General features: G+C 48.0%; 1 protein-coding gene across 8 annotated transcripts in view; it reads right to left on the reverse strand.

Moving 5' to 3' along the window:
- Positions 1 to 23,143, reverse strand: part of si:dkey-237h12.3 (teneurin-3) — a 108,407-nt gene that overhangs the window by 65,321 nt on the left and 19,943 nt on the right. The window contains exon 1 of one of the 8 annotated variants that reach the window (XM_037461713.2): positions 10,874 to 11,002. The exons of the other annotated variants lie outside the window; for them this stretch is intronic. The gene's annotated coding sequence lies outside the window, so the exon portion shown is untranslated. Of the gene's footprint in view, positions 1 to 10,873; positions 11,003 to 23,143 lie in introns of those variants that run through there. 8 annotated transcript variants of the gene reach the window in all.

Consider the following 23,143-nt stretch of genomic DNA (forward strand, 5'->3'; position numbering starts at 1 on the left):
ACACCGTTCTGATCTGAGGACAAATCAACTCTAATGAGGACGGTTCTACTGACTAGGTCTCTGGAGGGAAAAGGCATTACGATTAATTAGTGAAACTGGTTTTTAAAGTTTAATCTGCCGTGCGGCCGTTGTTCATTTGGAACCCTTCTATTGCAGGGAAGTATAGTTCTGTTGCAGAGCGAGTCCCACACGTGTCGACTGCACAGTAATCCATAATGAAAGTGGACGGTGGGGAAGTCAGATGCGCCGTCGTTCAAAATCTCCGCTGCTGCTTTGCTTGAGAACAGAAGACCGGCCTTCATTCACCTTGGAAAACACCACCCGAAGCCTCATCTGTCACGTAGCGGCTGAAGCCCAACATTTCACTTTGTTTGGCAGACATTGATTTATTTTTATTTTTTTACCTCCAAGGTGTTGTCAAGGAGGCATCCAGCTCATACATACCTGCTGCGCTGCCCCCCACCCCCACCCCCCCCGAGGCTGCTTTACAAGGAATTGCAAGAACACACGCAGACACCAAAGGAACCCCGGAGCAAATACTGCATTTGAAGGCAGCCCCGAATATTGCCAGATGTGTTGAATCAGGACACCGGTGGGGATGAAGAGCCGGGCTTCATCAAAGCAGCGTTCCTCACTGCCCATTCGAGGTGTATGAAATGAGTGAATCCACATTCAAATAAGTTGAGAGCCCTGATGTGGTGGAGGAACAGTGTGTCACACGTCGTGTGAGGACGTACTGGGCTCGTTGCACACGGTCACTACAACACCGTGAAACCGTTTCATCAGATTTACCCAAACCTCCATCCATAAGGTTCGGCTATTTTCCAGCTCAGCAAGTCAGAAAACAGCAATTCATCAACCACTGTCTTACCACAACCTCCACTTGGCCCCACACACACACACACACACACACACACATGCAACCTAGTTGAGTCACACTTTATATTCATTAAGTGTCAAAACGTTATAACAAATAGCTTGCTTATAAAACCCCCAGTGAATCTTATTTAGGGATTTATTTGTCACCAGAAGAGAAGCGAACGAGGTGGCCTTGAAGGTAACATCCTTCTGCAGTTGGATCAGATTAAGCGGCTTTAAAACAGTAAACACTAATTATAACAGAGTCGATGAGCATTGCGCTCTTGTTTAGGTTTAGTTTATAATGACACGGCCAACTTCATGAAATGCAGGAAGCAGACAAGCATCGTAACGCTCTAATTAAAGCACTGCTGCCGCGTATCGAGGGCTGAACTAGTTTATTAGCAACACTCAAGACTCCACAGCCAAGCCAGCGCTTCTGCACCATTATTGCCAAACGATAAGCACATTTATTCATGGTTTTTAGGAACAAAATATTTGTATTGGACTTTCATATTTAAATAAACACAGCGCTGCTTTGGTTCCCATGTTGTGCTCGAGTTCTGATTACATACAAAGCTCTTCCCTTGAGTGATTGGTAGTTGATTATTTGTGAAGCACTAGCGCACTTAGCATTTCAATATTTGGTGGCTAACTCAAAGAACAGCTAAAGGCTTTCCATTAGTTTTGCACGTATTTGTCACAACGAAGGATTTGAGACATTCAAACTTTGACTTGTTGATGCCGCTGGATGACAATTTAAGGGATTAACAAATGTATTACAAATCATGCTTAAAGGGAGGGGGGGGGCAACACTCTGAACTAAATGTCATGGTGATCCATCCTAATAAAATATAACTCAAAACCACAAATGCCAAGCTGCTGGTGGCGTTGGAGGACGTCTCAGTAAAGTCATTAAGACACGGCGCCTGGGAGACATGGATGTTTGAGGGAACATTGTTGCCCTTCGTACAACAACAACGTGGTTGAAGGTATTTCAGCCCGGATTAAAGTTCAGCTGTCCAACAACAGAAGAAAATGCAGAAGAGAACTACTGGAAATGGTAAATGTTTCCTTTTGGTCTGAAGCACTCAGCAAACCTTCTCTCGTTCGTCTCTGGGATCGATCTCAGTTCATTGGTTTCGTGTTGTGTTTTAGCAACACCATCACCAGTTCAAGAAAAGGTCAACCAAACGTATCGCCCAACGTTGTGCACCTTTAGTTGAAGGAACAAAGTCCGCATCTCTTTTTCCAAACGACAGAGAGAGACACAGGCGGCGTTTGCTTGTTGCTTGGAGTGAGCACCACGATAAATATCCTGAAAACGAGCGAGAACAACCTCATCATTCCTCAACAGGGGTGGGGGCTGGGGGGAGCTACATTGTTTCCCTTTGCAAGGCTTCGGATTGTAACACGGCGACTCGTGGAACGACATCCACTAAATATTTGATACGTAAAATGTCGTTTTTACTGGAGGTAAAGGCATAAGTAGCAAAAAAGATCATTTAGGCTAATGGTTGCAAATGCAATCATTACTATCTAATGGCTTTCATGAGTTAAAGTAGACTAGGCCTGCTCTAATAAACCTGATGAAACGCTGTCTCCATAATGGAAATTCATCCGCATCTCTCCTGCAGCTTCAGCATCTGATGTTAAATTTGTTTTTCTTCTCTTCTTTTTTTTCCCCCCTTAACAACAACAACTCCACAAATACATTTTGACGCATTTATCCGGATAAACTAGCTGAGGTGAATGCGTCTTTGTGTTGGGGGGGGGGGGGGGGGGGGGGTTTGCAAATGGTGTTAACAAAACAAGGGCAACAGGATAGCAGGGAACAGATCCATTATGTTCCCTGAGCAAATTCCCCATTTAGCCTCTTCATATGATTCAACGAGGCTAAGCAGCTCTGCAGTTTGGTTGCCGTACGTGTAAACTATGCAATTTGCCTTCCGTGTCACAGCAGGCATCAATTAGCACCTCCCACGCGCCTCTACATCTGAACTCCATCAATTTTGGGCCTGTGCTGCTCGGAACACGATGTGAATCTGTCACGACTCGAGTGAACGGAAGGACACGTTCAACGTGTAGGAGCGCGCTTATTGCCCACCTTGGGCTTTTAAATCAGGAATAATTATCAGGCACTGTGCTTCATCGTTACAGATGGAAACAGTATTCATCGCTGATCCATTAAGTGTATGATGGAACGAAGAAAATATATATTTTGCCTGGGAGGCACATGGATTTCCTAATTATACCCCGCCTGTGTAAAGCAAGGTCTTATTTGCACAGTTTCTCCAGTAATGAAAACAAAGGATTATCCCTGCACCATTGCATATTTGAAACACATTCACATGGATAATGAAATTAGCTGAAATCATAAGATGCCCCAGATACAGCAGCACAAAAGTTCAGGGTTGTTATCATGATCTATTCCTGAAGTCTTTACATTGTTGTGCACATGTTAACAGTTTACATCAATGTCAATGACTTGTATATACACAATGCATACATTAACATAATAGTGCACGTTATATGATATATGCTGGGTTGTCTTTGTTTTTTGCTGTATGTCTCTTTCCATCTTTACTGGAATCATCTCAGATGTTGAAGCAGTATTTCTTGATTATGTACACATGCAGTTGCACATTTTGCTGAGATTAGCTCACATTTTATTGTACCTTGTAACCTCATCTGTGTGACAAGTCACATCAATAACAGTAAGTTAAAAAGTTTTCTAACCCAATGAAAAATCTAGAAAAAACACTCATCAAAAACCACCAGTGTCTGTTTCTGTCCCGTGACTTGGACTATGATCGTAGTTGTTTCAGACCTCAGTCATATTTTCGACGCGGGGGCTAATTACCCCCCCAGCTGTGTTTGGAATGGTGCCTTCTAAATGAACAGATAGATGTGATTCTACCAACAGGCCGTTACCACTGAGGTGTAACACCGTCGCTGGACCCAACCCCCCCCCCCAGGCCTCCGTTACATCTCTGACGCTCAATAACAGCCTGCATTGGATATAGTGGTCACATAAGGGGATTATTTTGGTACCGAATAGTATATTGCGGTATATCACACTAAGCCCAACTTGTTTTTTGAAAAAAGGTCAAAGTTTGCCTTTTTTCCCCTGGAAAGAAATGACTGCTTTGCAGTTTGCTGGAAACAGCTGCTTCGTGCGTCATCGTTTGCAGCAGAAGGTGCATGACAGAGAAACGTCTCTGCGGTGGGAGACGCAGCTCGTCCTTCAGCTCGGCCTTAATCATGTTTGCTTTGCCTCAATTAGATGAGGGAGGCGCGTCGTCAACGCGCGAGCTTCCTCGCGTCTCCTCGGATGCTCCCTGTGCTCTTCCCTCCCGCTCACCAAATGGCAGCCGTAGGAGGCAGAGGACGCCTCGTGTTCACGCCCGGCCAAGTCATTTCACACTGGAACACATCCATCAGAATCGGGGTCGTTAAAAAAGCCAAGATGAGACTGACAATGGAAACTGAGAAGTGAAATCTGAGAGAAAAGCCGGCAGCATATGGCTTCGTGAAACCATCATTTATCAGTTCATAAAAGGCAGAAGCCGGTCTTCTGTTGCTAGGCTTAATATTCCGTGACCACTCTGTGTGTAATTCGTTAGTCTTGACCAGATGAAGCGACGCAATGGGTGTCGTTACGGCTGCGGACGCGCAGCTGGCGCCGCAGTACCGAACCGTGTCTTGTTTCGGCCATAACGCACAATGAAGCGTCACTGTGTGCGTGCGCTTTTCCTCGGGTCCATCGATGGCATCGCTCCTCTTCCCTTGGGTTCCCGTCCCAGTATATGACGCCGCAACGTGACGGGACGCAACATTTACGCAGTCTGTGAAGCTACAGCAATGTTGCAGTTTAGATTGATAACAAATCCGGACCTGCATGCAGCAAAGGGAGTCAATAGACACGCTTCACAGCCTGCAATACTGGACACCATTTGATGCCACAGTTGATCACGCAACGTTCTATCAAGGGTGGATGTTTGAGCTTGAATGATGTACTTTTATCAGAGGGAAATAACCATTCCACAAGGGTAAGGAACTTTCTCCAAAACCCCGACGTGCTCTGGACGCGGCAAAAATATCGAGCGACCTCATCCTGATGTTGGTACAAGACACTGTCAATAATGTAATCCCTATGATTTAGTTAGAAATCACATCTGCCACGTGCAGGTGAAGGCCACTTTGCCTCCTACATATTCATAGCCGGCAGTATTGACTAAACGTCTAGCTCGGCTAAAGGCACAGTGGGACGTAAGAAACCAGCGGATCAGTTGGCGTGACTTTAAGCAGCAGAGAAATGCACGCGGGAGATTGCGGGATTAGCTGTGAAAGCTATATGCTAACGCCGTGTCTTCGCTCAGGCCCCCCCTGGCACCGAGGACTCGCTGTAGCAGACGCTCTGCAGACTCCCCGAGGGGAAACAGAGTTTGAGAGACTTCAAAAGTATCCCTTCGCCGTTAGCGGCTAGCAGTTAGCAGCTAGCAGCTAGTCAAAAACATGAATGTTAATCACACCTGTAGCGAGGAGACCCGCGGCACGAGAGGGTCGACGACTTGCCGAGACGGAACTACGCGTCTACGCAGAACCCCGTGTGTTCCCACGGTGGCGACAGAATCTCATTGTCGGGCGTTTAGTCGGATAAGGTCGCACACCTGAAGGGATTAGCGTCTGCTTTTCATCAATGTAATGCTTTAAAAACCGGTTCAGCAAAGGTGCGGTGGATCCACCAATTTAAATGCTAAACCTCTCTCTCTCTCTCTCTCACTCGCTCTCTCTCTCTCTCGCTCTCTCTCAGAAGATTGGGGCCGAGGGCTAAACACATACTGATAAACAAATCAACCCAGCTGTAAGGACTATGAGCGAGGGACAACAAACGAATGACCCTCGCAGCGTTATTTGTACACAGAGCACTGAGGAAATGGCGATATGACTCCAAGTGTTTGAGGTGAGAGGCCTCGTTCGGCGTGATAACGCTTCCGGTGTCAAGGTCCTCCGCTAGAAAGAGTCGTCCTGAGGAACTGTACTCGGGTGCTAAATATGCAAGCGGGACTTTGTGATAACGGCAGGAGGCGGCGGCAATTCAGAAATGTCACCGCTTCTGGTGGCACAGAACGCCGTCGCGGCCACTTGTGTATGCCACGGCGAACCAGAAACCGGCCCGGATCGCGCGCAGACGTGACATTACTCTCCGAGAGCAGCATAACGACCTCCATCCGTCTCTTCGTCGTCGGGAAACATTAGTGAAATATCAGTGAGCAGTGCTAGAAGCGGGACGGCAGAGCGGCGTCGCCCTCCTCCACCGCGGCGGCGGCACGGCAGTGCATTAATGCCACCGGCGAGCAAACACTTTGTGCTATAGACGCGCTACTGTTATCAGAATCCCATCATCCCAGGTTCCCATTCTGTTTTATCCCCTCTCAGGCCATTTTAATCCAAAGTCATCTTTTTTTTTCTTCTTTTTTTTCATCAAATACCGAACCAGGTAAGGACACAAAAGTCATTGTTTCATGATCAGCCAGGCGCAACAGAGATTTCCTGCTGCACACGTTCAGCTTGGTCATTCCGAGCGCAATAACAAGCCGCACAGATGCGTTATTTAAAACCGTATTGCCACATCTGACACGCACCATGAAGCAGAGGCATGAGCGCTTTGCGTCTTTCAAAGCCTATATGGAGCGCCATCCCAGAGAACTGGCAACAATTCCATCCATTACCTCCATCAATCTGCGTTTGCTCCATCAGGTTCCGTTAATGTGGACCGTCTTGGCAGCCCGTGGCTCTCGCTAGATGGAAGATTTTCAGAACTTTAGTTTTTTTTTCTTCTCCTCCTCAGTCTTTCCGTCTAGTGTAGCAGCACACATGTCACGGTCAAGTGGTTTACGAAACCTCCCGTTCCCAGACTCCGCTGCTGCCTTCTAAATAATGAATACTCTGCCACTTGCAGTAATCCTGCGGCAGCCATTCCCAGAAAAACAACAAAGTCAGACGGAGCACTCGTTGGTTCGCCTTCACTTTTCAAAACAAATGACGCCGATTCCTGGAAGAAAAGAAAAAAACCCACTCAAGTGGCTCCAACTCCAACGACACTGCGTGTTGATGCCCAGCAGATAAGTAGGCAGTGGACTGTGTGGTTATTGCAGTGATTTGAAATTCTTGGCCACATCTAGGTCAGGAACTTCAAAGTTTTGCTTAGCGTCTTTCTGAAAGCAACATCAAAGTGCAGGTAAGCCGATTTCAAAAGGCATCAAGAGCTATCCAGGAAGGTACAGTAACTGCAAAGGGCACCTTCGGGCTCCCTGTAATGAGTGATAAGAAAGAGAAAAGACAGAAGAGCCAGGACAGTCGGGCGAAAAGAGAAATTACGGGCGAGCTCATATGAAAGGTATCCTTAATTAGATGGAATGTTTGCCCTCTCCCACAAATTCCTTCATGTGGAAAAAAAAAAAGCCAAAGCTGATGAGTCTTGGGAGAACTATCCGACTAAGTGGCCTTTTATTGAGGGATAAAAAGCTCCTCTTTGCTTCTGCCTCTGATTACGGGTGACGTGGAGGCGGATGAAAGGGGGAACTTTGACGTATCCTTTCGGATGCAGATGCGATGACGTCGTTAACATCAGAGATGAGCCTGAAAATGACTTACAAATCAAAATACAACACCTGTATACAAGGTTTTTGAAAAGGTCACTGATATGTCAGAAAGCCCAATGTGTGCAAATATATCCCAGTTTTCTTCAACTTTGAGTCTGCAGTCAAACTATTCTTACAACCTCGCGGTTTTGTCCACTGCGCAGCATGTTTATCCAAATTCATACTAAGCATGAACTATGATCCAAAGCGGCGCTACGGTTAAGTACTTCCATCGTAAAATGCATCAAACTTTGGCACTTGCAGCCGAGTTGATTGATGGAGCGACGCGCTAATGAAAGCTGCGAGACGGAGGGAGAGGAGATGAGTGCTAAGCTTTGACCCCGGACGTGAACACAGCGAGGGCCCGGGGATCGCTGTCATAAAGCAGCCAAATGGCTTATTTCACCTCCAGCTCCGCTCGCCACCCACCGGCATTACTGTTTGGATAATGACACCCAGCGAATGTCTGTCGGTAAACAGCAGGGGAGGGAGGGGCTTTACCTGTCGCCATTACCGAGTGAGCCGCGGCCACAAAGCAGCAAACCATAGAAGTGCACGTTGGCATTAATACACATTTCGATGCAGGACTTTGACTTGATGCTGCGAACATTTAACAGCAGAATAAAGCAACTTTCTTTTTCTTTAGGTGGAGGGTGTGGATGCTTCCTCCCACGCTGACAGCCACGCTGGACGTTTGTTGGTCTGACGCTCCGTTAGTATTTCAAACACATTCGTGTCTGGATTGTGGCAAATTACAGCAACAATGTCGCTTTTTAAATCAATAGCACTCGTGTAGAGAATTTAATTCCATTTTCCAGCGCATTTATTTTCTGGTCACATTTTTCTTTTGAGTTTTTAAACTTGAAATGTTGGAAATAAATGGAAACTCTGCTTGAAACTCGTTGAGACGGTCCGGTTGATTTTAAAACAGAGAAGTTAACTGGTAATTATGTCGGGTCTGGGACGTATATTCGTATTTTGTCGTTATCGTGAATGATCTACAGATTTTCAAATTTAACTCTTCCTTTGTAATTATGCAGCGTATTTCATATTTTAATTAACTTTACTCAAAAGACACTGGTTGAACCTTTCAGGTGTGCCGATTTCTCGTCCACATTATTTGACTGAGTTTTAATTAAAAACAAAGACTCACCGTCTCCCAGATGACATCACACCGTGGACAATTTCACACTCGTATGCTTCCCAAAAGCTTATTAAGATCTTCTCAGATGTGGATATGAAGACAATGTATGAACAGGAATGTCGGCTTTGAGACTCTCCCTGCTTATCTAATAAATGTTGTGTGTCCACATGAAGAGGTACGGTGTGCGCGGTGTGTAGTATGCACGTATTCATCCATCCATCTACAGGTGCAATGTATGTGTTGGATACAATAGATCCTGTTAGGTAAAACACTTCAGTTTTTAATAACAATATACGCAGAGGCCTTTCTTCAATGCTCGCCTTGAGGGCACTTTGTGGCAATCTTAAAGAAGAAGATAAAACCATTACTGAACTAACGGGATCACGGGGACCCAAAATAAATCGAGAAGGAATCTAATAATGTTTGCTGATGTTTCGTTTTGACATTTAAAGCTGCTGCTGGTCCATAACCGGACATGACTTGAACTCGTGACGTCCGGGAGGATCAAGCCTAGTAAAACGAGTAACAAACAAGGAGTCCTCATCCAGACAGAACATGAATTAAACAACAGCTCATCCTTTCATTACATAAATTATAGAACAGTTCATCCTAAAACCGCATCATAATGCACAAAAGCCTTTGTTGGCTGAGGCCCTGAGGTCCTGTCATGTGTTCGCCAGTAAGACTGAGGAAAATAAGACCGACAGAGCTGCCTGGTGAGACACGAGATAAGAAAATTGGAGCAGAAACGGCCGAGACCCTTCTGTTAATGCGAATTTCTCGCAGCTTTGGTCCACAGAGGGAGATCGGCGACGCCAAAGCCAGGCCTGTGCAGAGTATCGATGGCCCATCATCATCCAACAGTGATGGATGCTACTGTAGTTATTCTGATGGAGTGCTGCATGTCACCAGGAGAACTTCACCTCTCCTCTACAGCATGTATGGAGGAACATTTGCCTCTTTCGCCAGGGACAAAAAACTAACCCCCTTTTTTATTTTTTTCCACAGCCGCTGACATATAAAGATGGCGGGTTTCCAATCTAACGACCTCCTCAGCATCAAGCCCAGGCCCCTCCAATTACCCCTTCACACCGCTCCACCAGCAAACCCGGCCTGAGCCTGCTACAGCAGGAGGAGAACCTCCACGGGGCCGCAGCTTCAGCATCACACAACTGATTGGTGTTAAAATGAACAAATACACGCACAACGCAATCCATCATCTCCCACTCGCGCGGGCGGCTCGATACCTGCCTTCCTCTCTACACAAAGCATTCATTGTAACGCATCATTGCGTGTACCTGCTCACGTGTACCTGTAAATATGACCCTTTGCGGGATGTGACTTATTCCTGGGTTGATGCATCTGCCGGGCTTCCGTTGGCCACCACTCGCCGCACACCGATTACTCTTCGTCTTTGTAGCCATTGGCCCGCTAAGCACTTCAATCCATCTCTGTCTGCGAGGCCGTGACGTCAACCCCTAAATGATTAATCAGAGGCAAGTCAACACTCGCAAGCAGCACCCAGGGTCCCCTGGTTGCCTGCATCGGCCCAAAGTACCTTCAAGGGTGTCACGTCAAAGGGGGCGGGGGGGACGCAGCAGGAGGAGGAAGACAACCAGGACGTCTCATCGCTCCGATGCATTCTGCAGAGCTCACGGCGATACACTGTAATATTGTATTTCATACCATATTAAAACCCCTCCTTTCCATTTGTTCCACATATTCAAGGGAGTGCCTTTGATGCTGTGAGCATAAGTATGATCATCGGACCCTGTGTGTTTATGTAAAAATAGAAATGAAACTCACCACGCAGCCTCTCGGGGGGGGGGGGGGGGGGGTTTCCAGGTGACCGTAAAGCGAGGCGCCGTGTTTTCAATGTGCACGTGTTGGGCTACTGCACAATTTCTAATGCTACACTAAACCGCCCCCTCATAAGCAGAGGAGCATCACCGAGGGGAATGACAGGATTACAATTGGCTGCAGCGTTCCACGGCGGCAGCAGCGAGGCCCCGGCTGGCCGAGGAGATCAGTGCACGCCGCCCCCCCCCCCCCCCCGCGCGCGCGGTGAATTAAACATTATTCTGCCACATGCAAGTTGTTCACAGACACAATTTGTGTCCAGATCTGTTGATACTGATGTCCAGCAAAAGACACAGACGAAAAACAGTGAAAAAGGACAGATGAGGAGGTTAATTCATTCACAATGGGATGACAAAGAAGTTACCTCAAAGATTACGTGTGGCGATCCCCCCCCACCACCACACACTGATGCTTCACCGTATCAGGGTCCACTCGCCGAGCCGCGATGCTGCTTTGTAGGCGGCGTTCAGACGCTCCGGATCTCCTCCCCCCCCCACCCCCCACCCCCGCGGCTCCTGCTTCACAGCGGCACACGGACGCCCCTCGGACCGAGTGGACCGGAAAGTCACACCAGCAGCCGCTGCACGCCGCGCTCCCCAGCAGCTCCCCAGCAGCTCCCCAGCAGCTCCCCGTCTCCTCCTTCTTCTCTCTCTTCTTCTTTTGCTCAACCTCAATCTCACGGGCTTCTCTCCCCCCTCCTCCTCCTCCTCGTGTGAGACGGCAGACGGGCTTGCAGCACTCTATCACGGATCGCGTTACGCCGTCTGGCTGTGGCGGCGTGATCACGGATGATGAGGCTGAGGAGCTTTCGCGTGTTTACCCCCACGGAAGAAGTACGCGGGAGAGGGACGGAGAGGGAGGAGGGAGGACGAGAGGGAGTGGTGGAGGGGAGGGGAGGGGAGGGGAGGGAGGGGGGGGGAGCAGCCAGCCTTTAAAACACAACAATCTGGAACGTTATCAACAATGTGCACGCATGTGGGGGAGCGTCACGGACCCTCGGCGTGCCCCTTTGAGAGGCTTCTCCTTCCGTGGAACCTCGTCGGATGAATCACGTTAAAAGACAACGACGACAACATGTACACAATGAAAAGCCCTTTTTAGACTCATTATCGAAATGTCGGGCGACACCTGAAGCTCATTAGAATACACAGCGTTGGGACACACAAACACGCCGATAAAAAGATTTGATCACAGATAAACATTTGAACAATGAGAACACAAAGAATAAAGAATATCGAATTACCGACAGACTGTTGTCCTCAGTCTGTCCGAAGATGAGAGCGAAGCCTCCACCGCCCTTCGCTTTGATGCAGTCTTGTTTGTTTACTTTTAAAGCATTTTAAAAAGAAGGCGAAGTATTTGACGGACTTTTTACGAGAGGCTGTCTTCAAACTCTTAATCAAAAGAACTGACTTCCTTCCACACGGTCGCTTCCTCGTTAGCGGCTGGATTTATTTTTGATGTAACATAAATTAAGGGGGGGTCTAAATACAAGTAAACAGTGTCACTGTCTCCCTCTGCTAGATGAAACTATATTTTATCATTTGCTGCTTCCATGCTGAGAGATTTCTGAAAAACACAATAAAAGACAGATCGGCCGTGTGTTTTGAATTCATTTTTCCATCTCTGCCAAACACCCAATATTTATACACTGGCTGATTAATAGGAAATCGGCTCCTGGCTACCATTGACTTTTTCATTTGCCTCCCTGAAAAAAAAAAATAGTCACTCTTTTGCTTCCGAGTGAAATTGGAAATCTTGGAAATCGAATCGAGCACATTTCGTCAAACTCTGCCCTCTATTAGCGGCTCGGAAAACTGTCCAAGACTGTGAAGTCTTATCTGAAGGTCCTCCCGAGGCCGGCGAGTCTGTTCTCTCACGTTTGTGCGTTAGACTTTGACAAAGCCGACGCAGAGCTGCACTCAAATTTCAGCTTTAATAGAAATCCACCAGGAAATCTAGATAAGAACACAAATAGAAGGCTGAATTTACTCTCAATTTAATATTACGTTTCCATCGAGCTTTAGGACCCACAAAAGACATATACGCAAGGCATTGAGTTCAATATTATCCCTCAAGCTCCAGAAAAATGGACTTTCCCATAATGCAACGGGATAGCATCTTCCATTAGACCCTGCCTGCCTCCTAAACTGCACATCCAGTTTGTAACGCCAACGCTTCCAGTTAAAAAGGTTCACTACCCGGCCACAGATGGAAGGATTCAGGTTGTATTCTGCAGATCGTTTCCACAGCTTTTCCCATTTTTAAGTGATGATATGACAGACACTATTATACATTTAGTTCACTGGAAGTCGGTTTTAAAAGACCTGCAGTCTTTGACTGATCTATAAAAGCACCTCTTCGAAAATACGACAACTTGATAATTGAATCACGCAACGCACTTCCCTTTAATGTGACACTACCGCTACAAAACATTTCATATCATGTTACGGCCCAATTTACCTTAATAATACAGGATTGATTGGAACAATGCTGGCAAAGTTATGAAGTACCGTCACCGGTACTACCCCCCCCCCGCGCATCCCATCCCTCGTTATCCTTCCCTCTCAACACATTTCACATCACAGCACCTACAATGAGTCGCATGACGCACCTCACACCAGCGCGTCAGCGCGTCAACTTTAGCGACTCTGCAAAGCATGCTAACCAATTCAACACTAATCAACCGTTTCAATCAAGGTGGGAAGAAAACATCATCCAGCGCGCATGAGGAGAGGGGGGGGAGGTAATATGATCCTGAATATTACAATCAAATGACAATGGAAAAATATGTGATGTTAAAATACATTTTCTGGACCTCTGCTCAGCTTTCCAGGTCCCCCCCCCCCCCCCCCCCCGAGTACATTGTATTTGGATGAATGAACTGCTCATAAACATTACCGATCTCCAACTCCCTGATCTAAAAATATATATATTTATATATTTATTCATATTAACTTATATATGTACAATTCAAACTAATCAAATGATTAAAATAATATATATATATATATATATATATATATAAATATTTGGAAATAATTAAATAAACAAAATAATAAATGTAATTCATGATATGTTGACATGCATGTCCAACTTGTGCGTACTACTGTGTAAAATATAAATGTATTCTTAAGATCCACATTTAAAAACCCTCCTAATGAGACACACAGTGCCGCACTGCATCGTATCTCCAAAATCGAGCCGGGCAATTCATTCATTCCTTTAGAGAGAAACGAATGGCGGCGTGGGCTCAGCAGTCGCTAACGCTCCACTTTCATCAGCGACCAACAACTGAAACTGCAAAAGGGCCGATAAGTCCTCTTTGAAGGTGGACATCAAAAGTGACGCCTCTGGGGCGGAGAACAAGGCGCACGGCGGCTCGGAGAGCCCGGTCACGCCCGTGGACTCCAGCGGGGGGGGGGGGGGAACATGACACAAGCCACTTGTGTGCCGGTTGATTCCTGTTGATCACATCCACCCTCCGTCCTGCAGAAATGGCGGCTTCAGGACGCACTGTTTTTTTTTTTAAGATGGAGGCGTTTCGGAACACACTCGGATGATGATGTCGATTTCTGATCCACTGGGAATAATAAACGGCCTCATTATGATCCCCGCAGTTTGTTGGTTGAATCAGGACACGGGACACAGAGACGTGGGGAGGGGGGGGGAACTTTACGCTTTGTTTCAACAAAACGTGTTTATACAGCGCTCTTTTTACAATGCAGGGTTTGTGCATGTATTAAAAAAAAAGGGGCGAGACACAAAGGGAACACTGTGTACCGGGGGCTTGGTCGGGGAGGACAGTAATTGGAGCACGGAGAGGTTTTGGTCCGTTTGGGGAATAAATCGGGATCTTTTGAAATATGCGTCTATGCACCCGTCCGTGTTCATCCATCGCCCGTCAAAGGAGGATTACGCCAAAAGCCCACCTGGAGACGGAGCTACCTGCAGCCAAGTGGATGGGGGGGGTGGGGGGGGCGCGAGAAGGAAGGAGAAGGAATCGGCAGAGATGCTGCAGTAATTTTCACCCGAGGAAACGGGCCACAGTCTTCTTCACATAATGGGGCTTTCTTTTTCACTGAAGAGCTCTTTGCTAAATAATGGAAATTCAAACCAGTTGAAATTTGGACGAGCCAAAGCTGTCTGAGGTGCTGATGTGGGGGGGGGGGGGGGGGTGGGGGGGTGGGAGGGCAGTTCTCTTTGCTCTCCTTGTGCTCCATGGTCTCAGTCCAGCTGGCCTTTAGAATATGGATTATGTGTTGCTCTCGCTCCACGGGGGGGCTGGACTGGGTAACCGGCTCCCCACCGAGACCCCTGGGTGAGAGGACGCCGAGAGCCCCCCCGCTCCCCCCATCGGTTCTCAGGGCTGCGTCATTGAGAACGCACCATACGTCCGTGTGTGAAAGGAAACTAAAAATAAACACAGCGGGAAGCGAGACGGCTGGTTGGTTGGTGAGGTGTGGGAGGGGGGTGGGGGTCGTGGCAGTAATGCCCGCTCGCTTTGGGGGAAAAAGAAAATATGGTGGGGGGGGGGGGGGAGTAGAGAAAAAGAACCGTGGGAGTGGTGAGATTTACCTTTACACACCAGTCCGGGCAGGTAACAAGTGTCCACATGACAGCCGCGTGGTTTCCCCCGGCGGAAGTCAACCAGGGGTCCTCCATGTCGAGTGCCGGCGGCGGGCCGACGCAAAGGTCCCAACAGCGGGGGGGCCCAGAGCAGCTAGCGCGGCTAAGTGGGGCAGGGTGATTTCCCCCGCCCTCCTCCACTGCCCTCCAGGCACGGCCAATCACTGCTGGGGCCTGGAAGCCGGAGCGGCCCGAGTGGACGGCGCTGCAGAGGGAGTCTATCTGGGACCATGCATTATTCACAGGCACCACTACGGCACCGAGACCTCCACAAAACACAGGCCTCGGGTTCCATCAGCGCCGACTTGTTTCCAATCTATTATTGATGGCAACACTACACCCTATACTTTTCCCTGATTTACTGGATTCTATCATTGTTTCTATAATAAAGGCTATTTCCAGTAAAGTCAGGAGGAAAATGGGTGGAATATTTCCAAGCGCGCTGCCGGCGGGGGGGGGGGGGGGGGGGGGGCCTTATTTCAATGAATCTGTGTGAAGCCGTACCTTGGGCGTGTGCCCGCCCTTACACGCGTAGCGGCACCTGAGACATGAGCGTGATTCATCCATCACGTCACACGGAGCTTTCTGCGCACATTTCGTTTCAGCGTGGAGACCTCAAGTGAAGTAAACGAGCCATCCAATTACCACATCATGATCACAGGCAGCCGCCTCGAAAAACAATAATCCTACTGACAAACCGTCCCCATGAGCAGCCCCCCTCCCCCTCCTCCTCCTCCTCCCGATATCTAAACCAGTGCCATCTTTTTTATTGTTTTATATTAGAGGGTCACATTTGTTTTGCCAATACCAGACAGAGCCGTGATGACGACGTGTAGCGACAGAGGTTAAATGACATCACCATTTATTTATGGTCTTCAATTGGACCTCGGCAGCTTGATTATTAGTATTTCCTTTAAAGTGAGTTCTCGAGGCGGGTTGCTTGGAATTTCGAGGCGGCGTCCGCATTATTATTACCAGGCACACGTCGCAGATCTCCCCTGAACCTCTGCGGGAGCACGATCAATCTGCTCACTATGCAGCGCCCGGGACAGCGGGCCGTCTCCCCCTTTGAGGGTGTCGACGCGTTTGACCGATGTGCAGTCGATCCCCCCCCCCCACCCCCCACCCCACCCCAGATTGTGGCTAATCATCATTACCGGCTGCTGAAACAATGACTTTCCTTCGGCCCGCTCGGCTTCCAGAGGGACACCGGGGACCGGCCAGTTTTTCTTACAGGGGGGGCTTAACACTTGAGTCTGGATTTGAGGAATTAAGGCCGACTTGGACACAACAAAACGTGCACTCTGATCATCCATCCGAGTCATCGACTGCGGCCCGCATCGCACTGGAAATCTCTCTCATGAATTAAACAGCATTCCAGGCCGCGAGTCTGGTGGGGTTTTTTTTTCTCGGGCGCGCGTGGAAGTGTCGACGTTTCAGTCGGGGGAATTGTGTGTTCCGTGCATTCTGCAGCCAGAAAACAAACGAGGCCCGCTGCACGTCACGCAGGAGAAAATACTAAATATGTGAAAAGAACAATGGGAGGGAAATGAGCACAGATGCAGAGAGGAAGGCGTTTGGGGAATTCTCCCAAAATGGACAGCGGATTATGAAAAATGACTTCTTCCTCACGGTGCTTAAAGGTTAGGTCTCTATTACACAGAGAGCAAAATGTCACCACTATCCCCCGAAAGAGTGGACCGTGATATTAATGGAGAGTCCGGGGGATGGGCTTCCCCTGACTGAGTTTCCCCTCGACCGGACACATTATTCATTTAGTTGTCAGCCGGCACCTGGCGCACGTAACACCAACATCCACGCGCTAAAGGGTGGAGGCTGGAGGGTGGAGGGCCCACCCTGGGAGGCAGCCACTGTTGTTCATGGAGAGTAACAGCACGGCTGCGGTGTCCCTGCAACTAACGCAGTCGGCTCCACGACTCAATGGAGGCGTCACGTTCAACCGGCCCGTCGCTGCCTCCGAGTCCAAACCAAGGACGGAGGGGGGTCGAGCTGTGCAGATGCTGGTTTATATTTCGTCCCCCGTCACATTTCTCAAAGCAATCGTCGTGTAATCTAACCGCGTGGCATCACTTGGGAGACAAGCGACAAAAAGCACGTGGCGTTGTACGGAAACGAGATGAACCCGGACAGGGCGGCGGGGCGAGGCGATGTATTACAGAGCGAGTCGTCAGTCACTTCATCTCCGATGCAAAGCAGCGGATTTCTGCCCCGGTACATGTATTGCGTCGTGAAGCAGAGGGTGGAAGAGAAATTCTCTCTCTCTCTCTCTCTCTCTCTCTCTCTCTCTCTCAAGCCGTTTTAATGAAGTCCCAAATGCCGTCCTCGTGCGTCTTCCATGAGGCTCCTCCGGAAGCTCCGTCTGTCCCTCAGCGAGTCTCCGACTGGTGAGAAAACAAGCCGCCGCAGTGAGAGGCAGCCCAACTAGGGAGGCATAACGCAGGTGCACGGCATAAAGGGGTCAGGGGGCGGGCAGTAAACAGGGGGTTTGGTCTGTTAAAGTCCACCTTTATGACTCCACCAGTCGTGGCGCTGAGCTCTTGATTGGGAATCTCTCTCCTGCTGGGAAGATACTTCACTAAAGGAATAGTTCTGCCCAAAAAGGGGACTTCAATCATCATCGTCCTGTAATTCATTTGCAATTACCCCTCACTGCTACGTTTTTGCCACAAGAGGCTAATAGAAAAAGGGATTTTACAGCACCACCATTACCGAGAAAATTGTCATTCAGTGTTTTTGGTGAGTGCAGAGAAGAGTGTCGGCGGCGCCGTTTAAATTAGAGCCAACGCGTTTCTCTCACAACAATAGTGAGGAGCGGGTGGGGTGGGGGGGCATCCAATTACTGGGGTACCGTGTGTGTCATCTTGACACCACATATGGGTTTCTCCTACAATGTATTAATTACACCTCCGGTAAAAGGCCGAGGTTGATGATTGACTCGCCGCGGCGTCACTGAGGAGCCGCTTTGTACTGCGGAGGAACCGGAGCACTGACTCGTCTGGATTCCCCCCCCCCCCCCCCCCGGACACGCCTTTGTTTTCCCCCAACCAATGGGAGGAATCGTCCATGTCCGTATCCTTTTTTATTCCATTCCTAGGTGAAGTTGAAGCAGTAGAAAGTTGAAGTAAGAAGAAGCAACGTGGTCTTGAAGGCTCCAAACAAGGCAACAAAATGTGAGCCTCGGCTCCGGGGATCGGTGTAACATGTCGAGAGCAAACTGTGGGCAGCGAGCTGCTGTTTGCCCAGCTGCAGCAGAGCGAGGGCAGAGGCGTCACATCAAACCGGGGAGAGTCCAGCTAGATGAGGAAGTTTGCCCCCCCCCAATAAATAAGAATGATCATTGTTTGTGAATATGTGCTGATTTTTAGGTTGTTTGTAGGCTTTGGAATATTGTGATAAGCATTTTTCTTTATTTCCTAAAAGTTTATAGACTAAACCAGGAATTAATGAATTAAAATAAATAATCTGGGGATTAAATGAGAGTGAAAACAATTATTATTTGCCATTTTAATTTGTTAAGTGGGACTGGAACCACAATGGACACACACAGTGTTGTTCAGCCACATTAGCTTTTAAAATAGATCCTTCAGAGCGAATCCCATTCTGTTCCCAACCTTTAGAGCTGCCGCGGCGACAGCTCCTCCAGCTGACGGAGAGGAAGACAACGGGTGGAAACTGCTCCACCCTATTTGCCAAATGGTGCGTGATCCAATGCCCCGGTGCTGCCGAGGCCTCTAAAAGGATGCGTCGGGCTAATAAGATGAATGGGCTCTGACCCCCGGAGCTGCTGGAAGACAACCGGGCCAATTTATCCGAGCGACCTCGACTCCTGGCAGCGACGTCCCTCACCTCCGCTGGAGGCCCGGGGGGCGGGATCAATAGCATTAGAGGCGAAACAACCCAAGACCAGAAGGGTCCGGGGGCCGTGAAACGATCACTCAGAGCCGCGTCGTCGCTCTGGAGACCACTGTGCACCATGTGATCTTGGGAATAGTTAAAAGAGTTTTCATTTACATATATTTACATTACTGTGGGGCAAACTGAGTCAAATCACGCCATCTGGGGTCACACAAGGCCCGATGTAGAGCGAGACGTCAGCCGCGCGCTCGCCCATCGGTAAGCGCATCGTGCGTTGAGTTCAATGAAGGATTCGGTTTCACTGGGTTTTCAGGAGGCCCCGGTTGGTGGCGTGCGGGCGGTACGGAGAGGAGACCCTTTCGCGCGAGCAGGAACGGGTTTTTGTTTGTTTTTTTATCGCGGTGTACGATATCAATCGTTGGCCTCAAATCCATAACTGCAAAGTGCTTAGGTCTGCACGGGTGATTGGACGAATTGAACGGAGAACAGTCTGTTACTTGAGCACTTCTTCCCGGCCCGGACACCTAATGCCTTTCCCTCGGCCTCTGAAGTGACCACAGTCCTGGGATGCGTTGCCCTGCCCCCCCCCCCCCCCCCCCCGGGCACTAGGCCAGAAAGCTTTATGTATTCTGATACCATTCATTTTTAATCAGGACCAGAATATCCTTCAGAGCCCAAAGCGGGCAGCCTACCAGACGTCCATTTTGTTGTGTTTCTAATTGATGTGGCAGCTCTCCTCATTTTCGAGTGTATACGTTGATTGTTAATGTCGCTGCGATCCGGAGCGAGGGCTGCTGCGCCGCTCATTTAAAATGCGACTCCCCCTCCCTTCCCCCTCCCCTCCTCCATCTCCCCCCCGCCCTGTATTTTCAGGCTGCAGAATGATGTCTTTTCGCCACTGAGCAGAACGGTGGAGCGACTGAATATATTGTGTGCGTTCAGCACGTCTCACGTCGAAGATGCTCGACCCGTCGGAGGGTTTCTTCACATGGCTGCCGAGGAGGAAGGACACCCGGGGTGGGGGGTAGGGGGGGGGGGGGGGGGGGGGGGGGGGATCTTCTTCAGTGGCGTAATGAGTTTGACAATGAAAGTGACACTGCGTCCTCCCCGGACCTTCCTGTGTGATCAATCATAACAACGGCTCACCATTTCCTCCTCTGGATTCTGACCCTTCTCCCTTCGGGATGGGAAGTGTGTGTGTAGTGGTCTGAGACTGTGTGTGTGTGTGTGTGTGTGTGGGTTCCTCTCCATTTGATTGGGCACTCGTCCTCGTCCCATTGAAGTCCTTCTGCAAAGCCGTCAGGGTGTCCTTTACCCCCCCCCCCAAACCGCAAAATAATGCACAATAGAGGGACTACAGATCTATTTTATTCTATTATTTTAAGCTCAGAATTATTTTGGAGAGGCGTGAGACATAAAGCTCGTACATTTTAAAAGCGGATTTGATGATGTTGCTCCAGTGAGATCTGCCAAGATGTCGTGTAAATATCAAGTATGGAGGGAGATTATTTCAGTCCAGTGACAGAAACTGAGCCGACGTTATCAGCAGCCCACTTAGTCATTTCTGTACGTGCAGCTGCAGAACTCAAATGAAAAAAAAATTGTACAATATTTGTATTAAATTAAATTTTCTTGATATACTTCAGCCACAAATGTCCCACGTTGGCAATAAGGCTTCTAGACACATTTTTATAGCCCTTTTTATGCCACTCTTAATTGTTGCACGGTGGAGGTACTGCCAACTACATAAAAATCGGATCAATACAGAAACACATCTGTACAATAACTCAAGTGGAGGTGAGAGTTTATTTTAAGCTATTTTATATTTCCCCCCAAAAAATCCATTATCATGGATCCTTGAAATAGCTCTTTTATTAGATACTTTGAATCCTCTAAATAATACGTTAACAAGTCAATAATTAATGAAAGATAATTACAAAGAACATTAAAAAAATATATTTAGATATTTATCTTAATGTTACTATTACCATTCAGAAAAGCAGCCAAGAAATACAGAATAAATCATTCTTTTTTACCCGTAAATATGAGAGGTGGTGAGAGGAGGAGGCTCACTACGCTGGACCTCTGGGGCCGGACGCTCATCCTATGGGTTTTTAACTACTATGATTCTTTTTTATTATGAAAACCTTTATAGAAAAAAGGTTTCATTTGATTGCCTTTATTAAATGATATGAATAAATTAAGAATCTCTTTGTTCTTTTTTTGCCCCTGGATACAACCGCACATTTAAATTACAGAAATAATAACTGAGTTCTGCTGTTCCTGCCTGGGCTCCGCTCACGTCTGGCTAACAGTTTTAAGCGTGATGAATAGTGTTTTATGTGTAACTGACTGCTCTAAAGAGAACAGCGTTCCATTCCGTGTACAGGACTCCACCAGCATCGATCACCTCCGCAACCCCGGCAAATATTAGAGACTGTTTGATAGAGGAAAACTCGACCGAGATCGAAGCCCTTTGATCTGTGGAATTGTTTGAGCTACAGCAAGCATTTACATGATGGAAATCCTCTGAAATCCTGTTTGAAGTCAAGGCCATTCTAACGAAACATTTATTAGTGCATGTACAAAAGACTCCAGCACACTTCCACTGCAGAGGAAGACATCCAGCGGCATAATATGTAGGTAAAATGTGCTTTTAAAACTGGAGCAGAGCAACACAATGAGGACGATACCTTTTAGCTCCTATTTTTGTCATCACCTTTGGTCACTGAATTAAAACCGGTTTTATAGTGTTGAGTCATTACTTTACTATGACTACTCTCATGACACACCACAGAGGAAGTAAGTAATACAGGAAATGTACATCAGTCGTCTATTAGTTTTGTTTCAGAGTCTAAAAATTGAACATACCAGCTGGTCAACAATACCACTTTGGCTTGTGGAGGAAAAAATAATCATTTACAACACTGGTTGTATTGTTCGGATGCAACGCAATTGGTAGATTTGTGCAATGCAGCACTTTTCCGCTCAGTGAATTTGCTGAAGGACGCGTCAGAAATCCGACATTCAGACGAGAGCAGAACGGGGGAGAAGCACCTGACTTGCAATTTTTGGATCCGGATGCGGAGAAGCGCGAAAGGTCATAGCCACGTCGCCGTGACAACAGACAACAACAAGTGTTCCGGTTTCCCCAAGATGGACGAGAGAAAAGAGTCGGCGAAGGGAAGAAGAAAATCCATCCGAGTAAAAAAGCCCTGCAGACTGCAGCGAATCCTGAGGGGTCGGCTTGTGTCTTACTTTCCTTTTACTCCACTCGTTCAAAAGGAAAAGCCATAGTTTGCTGATATCCAATTTACCAGCAATCAGCGTATCTCACCGCAGGAGGCCGAGAGAAAACCATTAATGGTTGCAGAGGAGATACCAGTAATTCGTGTAATTATGAACCACCCATTTGGACCGACGTACAAATCCCGTTCTCCCATTGATATTCATAGAGGACAAAGTGGTTTCCCGACTACTTCCGTATCGCATGGTAATACAAACACTCAATTAGGCTGTGTGATGAAGTGAAATGAGCCTGCTTCTCTCGAGGATAGTAAACAGCAGCCCTCGTAATTGACAACCAGCGGCGGTGATTCCTGATCGCAGTCCGGCCCACGCCAGTGTTGTCAGGGACGCCCCCCGTGAAAGGCCCCCGCCTCGTAGAACGTTGATGCGTCAAGATTAGGTGACAGGAAGTGGACGTTGGACACAGTAAACGGGGAGGGGGGGGGGCTGCTGCTGCTCCTCTGCAGTGACGCTAGTCTGACATGTCGGCTGCGCGCAAAGGCCCGCCCCCCAGCCCCCCCCCCCCCCCCCCCCTCCTGACACCAACTTTCAGGGGGGGGCTGGGATTGGTTCACGAATGAAAGGCCTTATTTATTCTTCTATTGCATCAAAGGGACGAGACGGCCGAGACTAATGTCCCACTGACCGTGAACCCAAATGCTCACTGACACACGAGTGGACGCAAGGGACTGTGAGCACGGCAGAGTGGGTGGAGTTTAAGAAAAAAAAGAGGAAACAATCAGTTGATTGATCCATTATTGGAAGTACAGAAAAATTAATCGCCAAATTATAATGAAAATAGTTTTAATCATATGAGTTAATTTATTAAAACGTGTTCCCA

The sequence above is a fragment of the Pungitius pungitius genome, chromosome 2 (assembly GCF_949316345.1).
Source record: "Pungitius pungitius chromosome 2, fPunPun2.1, whole genome shotgun sequence".
NCBI classification, from domain to species: Eukaryota; Metazoa; Chordata; class Actinopteri; order Perciformes; family Gasterosteidae; genus Pungitius; species Pungitius pungitius.